This window comes from Arachis stenosperma, chromosome 1 (genome assembly GCF_014773155.1).
Source record: "Arachis stenosperma cultivar V10309 chromosome 1, arast.V10309.gnm1.PFL2, whole genome shotgun sequence".
Taxonomy (NCBI): Eukaryota; Viridiplantae; Streptophyta; class Magnoliopsida; order Fabales; family Fabaceae; genus Arachis; species Arachis stenosperma.
The window spans coordinates 26,915,533-26,921,724 of record NC_080377.1 but is presented as its reverse complement, the minus strand read 5'-3'; the positions used below and the strand labels follow the sequence as shown (position 1 = coordinate 26,921,724).

Here is a 6,192-nt window from a genome sequence, read left to right as displayed (position 1 = left end):
CTCTTTTGAGGCAGTCTCTGCCTAGACAAGTCATCCAGTTCTTTGGTGAGCAAAGGGGGTTCATCCTCCCAAGTCTCATTTCCAAATAACTTGTCATTTAGCTTCATGATTGCTCCAAGGTATTTAGCAACTTGCTCTTCAGTGACATACTCATCCTCTTCAGAGGAAGAATACTCATCAGAGCTCATGAATGGCAGAAGTAATTCCAATGGAATCTCTATGGTCTCATTTTGAGCCTCAGATTCCCATGGTTCCTCATTGGGGAACTCATTGGAGGCCAGTGGACGTCCAGTGAGGTCTTCCTCAGTGGCGTTCACTGCCTCTTCTTCCTCCCAGAATTCGGCCATGTTAATGGCTTTGCACTCTCCTTTTGGATTTTCTTTAGTATTGCTTGGGAGAGTACTAGGAGGGAGTTCAGTGATTTTCTTGCTCAGCTGACCCACTTGTCCTTCCAAGTTTCTAATGGAGGACCTTGTTTCAGTCATGAAACTTTGAGTGGTTTTGATTAGATCAGAGACCATTGTTGCTAAGTCAGAGGGGTTCTGCTTAGAATTCTCTGTCTGTTGCTGAGAAGATGATGGAAAAGGCTTGCCATTGCTAAACCTGTTTCTTCCACCATTATTGTTATTGAAACCTTGTTGAGGTCTCTGTTGATCCTTCCATGAAAGATTTGGAAGATTCCTCCATGAAGGATTATAGGTGTTTCCATAGGGTTCTCCCATGTAGTTCACCTCTTCTATTGAAGGGTTCTCAGGATCATAAGCTTCTTCCTCAGATGAAGCTTCCTTAGTACTGCTTGGTGCATTTTGCATTCCAGACAGACTTTGAGAAATCAAATTGACTTGTTGAGTCAATATCTTGTTCTGAGCCAGAATGGCATTCAGAGTATCAATCTCAAGAACTCCTTTCTTCTGATTTGTCCCATTGTTCATAGGATTCCTTTCAGAAGTGTACATGAATTGGTTATTTGCAACCATTTCAATTAGCTCTTGAGCTTCTGTAGGCGTCTTCTTCAGATGAAGAGATCCTCCAGCAGAGCTATCCAAAGACATCTTGGATAGTTCAGAGAGACCATCATAGAAAATACCTATGAAGCTCCATTCAGAAAGCATGTCAGAGGGACATTTTCTGATCAATTGCTTGTATCTTTCCCAAGCTTCATAGAGGGATTCTCCATCCTTCTATCTGAAGGTTTGGACTTCCACTCTAAGCTTACTCAATTTTTGAGGTGGAAAGAACTTTGCCAAGAAGGCATTGACTAGCTTTTCCCAAGAGTCCAGGCTTTCTTTAGGTTGAGAATCCAACCATATTCTAGCTCTGTCTCTTACAGCAAAAGGGAATAGCATGAGTCTATAGACTTCGGGGTCTACCCCATTAGTCTTGACAGTGTCACAGATTTGCAAGAACTCAGCTAAAAACTGATGAGGATCTTCCAATGGAAGTCCATGGAACTTGCAATTCTGTTGTATTAGAGAAACTAATTGAGGCTTAAGCTCAAAGTTGTTTGCTCCAATGGCAGGGATAGAGATGCTTCTCCCATAGAAGTCGGGAGTAGGTGCAGTAAAGTCACCCAGCACCTTCCTTGCATTGTTTGCATTGTTGTTGTTTTCGGCTGCCATGTGTTCTTCTTCTTTGAAGAATTCGGTCAGGTCCTCTAAAGAGAGTTGTGCTTTAGCTTCTCTTAGCTTTCGCTTCAAGGTCCTCTCAGGTTCAGGGTCAGCTTCAACAAGAATGCCTTTGTCTTTGCTCCTGCTCATAAGAAAGAGAAGGGAACAAGAAAATGTGGAATCCTCTATGTCACAGTATAGAGATTCCTTGAGGTGTCAGAGGAAGAAAAATGGAAGACAGAGGTAGAAAATTCGAACTTATCAAAGAAGATGGAGTTCGAATTTTGCATTAAGGAATAGTGTTAGTCCATAAATAGAAGGATGTGAGAAGAAGGGAAGTAATTTTCGAAAATTAAGTAAAAGATTTTGAAAACATTTTGAAAAACACTTAATTGATTTTCGAAAATAAGAGTGGAAAAGAAATCAAGTAATTTTTGAAAAAGATTTTGAAATTAGAAATAAAAAAGATTTGATTGAAAACTATTTTGAAAAAGATGTGATTAAAAAGATTTGATTGAAAAGTTATGGTTTTAAAAAGATATGATTGAAAAGATATGATTTGAAAACAATTTTAAAAAGATTTGATTTTTTAAAAATTAATGACTTGCCTAACAAGAAAAGATATGATTCAAACATTAAACCTTTCTCAACAGAAAAGGCAACATACTTAAAATGTTCAATCAAATCATTAATTGTTAGTAAGTATCTTTGAAAAAGGAAAGAAATTGATTTTGAAAACATTTGATTGAAAAGATACGATTTGAAAAAGATTTGATTTTGAAAAACTTTGAAAACTTGAAAAAAAATTTGATTTTGAAAACAAAATCCTCCCCCTTGTGCCATCCTGGCGTTAAACGCCCAGAATGGTGCACATTCTGGCGTTTAACGCCCAAAACTATACCCTTTTGGGCGTTAAACGCCCAACCAGGTACCCTGGCTGGCGTTTAAACGCCAGTCTGTCCTTCTTCACTGGGCGTTTTGAACGCCCAGCTTTTTCTGTGCAATTCCTCTGCTGTATGTTCTGAATCTTCAATTCTCTGTATTATTGACTTGAAAAGACACAAATTAAAAATATTTTTGGATTTTTAATAATGAAGGATAATCAAAATGCAACTAAAATCAAATAACAATGCATGCAAGACACCAAACTTAGCAGTTTGTATACTACTGACACTAATGAGAATGCATATGAGACACACAAAACACTCAAGTCAATTGAATTCAAAGATTAGAACACGAAAATCATCAAGAATTACTTGAAGATCCTTAAGACACATGAATGAATGCATGTAATTGACACCAAACTTAAGATGAGATACTAGACTCAAACAAGAAATTTTTTGGATTTTATGAGTTTTTTATTTTTTTTGTGTTTTTCGAAAATTAAGTGGAAAAAGATATCAAAATTCTTAATGAGAATTCCAGGAATCAGTGCAATGCTAGTCTAAGACTCCGGTCCAGGAATTAGACATGGCTTCACAGCCAGCCAAGCTTTCAAAGAAAGCTTCAGTCCAAAACACTAGACATGGCCAAAGGCCAGCCAAGCCTTAGCAGATCACTGCTCCAAAAGCAAGATTGATAAAAATCAACAAGCTCTTGTGATGATAAGTTGAAACCTCGGTCCAATGAGATTAGACATGGCTTCTCAGCCAGCCAGACTTCAACAAATCATCATGAAACTCTAGAATTCATCTTCAAGAATTTCGAAAAAAAAAATACCTAATCTAAGCAACAAGATGAACCGTCAGTTGTCCAAACTGAACAATCCCCGGCAACGGCGCCAAAAACTTGGTGCGCGAAATTGTGAACAATACTTTTCACAACTCTCATAATCCCCGGTCATGAACTCCAAAAACTTGGTAGTTCAATTCCATGGCATTACACAACTTCGCACAACTAACCAGCAAGTACACTGGGTCGTCCAAGTAATACCTTACGTGAGTAAGGGTCGATCCCACGAAGATTGTTAGCATGAAGCAAGCTATGGTCATCTTGTAAATCTTAGTCAGGCAGACTCAAATGGATATGATGATGAACGAAAATAACATAAAAGATAGAGATAGAGATACTTATGTAATTCATTGGTAGGAACTTCAGATAAGCGCATGAAGATGCCTTCCCTTCCGTCTCTCTGCTTTCCTACTGTCTTCATCCAATCCTTCTTACTCCTTTCCATGGCAAGCTCGTGTAGGGTTTCACCGTTGTCAATGGCTACCTCCCATCCTCTCAGTGAAAGCGATTGCATATGCCCTGTCACGGCACGCGGAATTCAGCTGTCGGTTCTCGGTCAGGCCGAAATAATATCCATCGATACTTTTGCGTCTGTCACTAACGCCCCGCCTGCTAGGAGTTTGAAGCACGTCACAGTCATTCAATCATTGAATCCTACTCAGAATACCACAGACAAGGTTAGACCTTCCGGATTCTCTTGAATGCCGCCATCAGGTCCTGCCTATACCACGAAGATTCCGATTAAAGAATCCAAGAGATAAACATTAGAGCCTCGTTTGCTTGTAGAACAAGAGTGGTTGTCAGTCACTTTGTTCATAAGTGAGAATGATGATGAGCGTCACATAATCATCACATTCATCATGTTCTTGGGTGCAAATGAATATCTTGGACAAAGAACAAGCGGAATTGAATAGAAGAACAATAGTAATTGCATTAATACTCGAGGTACAGCAGAGCTCCACACCTTAATCTATGGTGTGTAGAAACTCCACCATTGAAAATACATAAGAACAAAAGTGATCATTGGTTTCGGCCCCAGAGAGGGAACCAGAAGAACCAAGATGAAAATACAATAGTAAAAGGTCCTATATATAGAGAACTAGTAGCCTAGGGTGTACAGAGATGAGTAAATGACATAAAAATCCACTTTCGGGCCCACTTGGTGTGTGCTTGGGCTGAGCAATGAAGCATTTTCGTGTAGAGACTCTTCTTGGAGTTAAACGCCAGCTTTTATGCCAGTTTGGGCGTTTAACTCCCATTTAGGTGCCAGTTTCGGCGTTTAACGCTGGAATTTTTTGAGGTGACTTTGAACGCCGATTTGGGCCATCAAATCTTGGACAAAGTATAGACTATTATATATTGCTGGAAAGCCCAGGATGTCTACTTTCCAACGCCGTTGAGAGCGCGCCAATTGGGCTTCTGTAGCTCCAGAAAATCCACTTCGAGTGCAGAGAGGTCAGAATCCAACAGCATCTGCAGTCCTTTTTAGTCTCTGAATCAGATTTTTGCTCAGGTCCCTCAATTTCAGCCAGAAAATACCTGAAATCACAGAAAAACACACAAACTCATAGTAAAGTCCAGAAAAGTGAATTTTAGCTAAAAACTAATAAAAATATACTAAAAACTAACTAGATCATATCAAAAACATACTAAAAACAGTGCCAAAAAGTGTACATATTATCCGCTCATCATCGGGCCCTGAACTCCACCTCCATCATTACCATGGTTGTTCATCTGTTGACCAAGAGCCTCAGCAGTGGCTTGCATAGCAGCAGCCATCTTCTCCAACGCAGTCATAAAGTTCACCGGGTCATTAGGGTTATTCTCCGGCGTACGAGCATTCGTACGACCTCTCGCATTACCTCTACCGCGTCCACGAGGTGCCATCTGGTTCCTATACACACCAAACAGTCGATATTAAGTTGATCAGTCTCAATATCAGAAGTCTAGTACTTCAAGGTCCCAAATGCATGCTCATGAACGTTTATGCCAATTATATCAAGCAGATATACTAATAGCACATAACGCACACACAGAGAATGCACAGAAGCATAGTCAGTCCGTCCCTCAGGCTCTACAGGAACGAACTGCTCTGATACCATAATGTAACACCCTACCATACAGAGTCTTATGCTTAAGTCCTAATTCAGAGATGGCAAGGTATTACGACCTCTAAAATAAAAATTTAGTACATATAGTAGTATGAATGATTGATTATAACTAGGAACCTTTGTAGAAAAAGGGGTAAACAAAAATCACAACTCAAAAGCGCAACACTCCGATCGATAACGTAACGAACAAGGATAAACCAACGCGAGATTATATATATACAAAGGAGTGTCAAAAACAGGAATATCAAGACTCAAAATCCGGCTGCGAAGATAACCGGTCCGAGCATATAGCAATATATACATATGATAAAATAAGGAAAACCCTAAAGGAAACCCAAAGGGACACAAATACAGAAACCTATTCTCCAAAATCTCCTATAAGAGAAATCATCACAGTTTGTATTATTTAATGGAGATAAAAGTATCTAAGCAAAACATGTAAATCAAAACATAGTCTCGAGAACAAAGGATCTTCCCCAATCTAGAAGTCTCCAGCATGCCTCAGCGGAAAACCTCACGTCCTGCATCTGAAAACCACAAAATCTGCATGGGTGAGAACCAGAGGTCTCCAGCATGGTAACAGCTTCCACATATATAATACATAATAATAGGGGAAAGCTGAAGGCAATCCTAGAACTTCCTCCAGATAAATCAAAAGCTTATAAACAAGCTAAACCATAAAAGGGCATCTGACTAAAGATTCTTCAGTCTAACTAATACTTCCCTTTTCAATTCCTTCAAAC

The 6,192-nt window shown here is 39.4% G+C and overlaps 1 non-coding gene across 1 annotated transcript; it reads left to right on the top strand.

Moving 5' to 3' along the window:
• Positions 1 to 1,106: 1,106 nt before the first annotated feature.
• LOC130950742 (small nucleolar RNA R71) lies at positions 1,107 to 1,214 on the top strand. Its single transcript, XR_009073717.1, has one exon. It is a non-coding gene; the product is annotated as a small nucleolar RNA R71 (small nucleolar RNA).
• Positions 1,215 to 6,192: the final 4,978 nt, after the last annotated feature.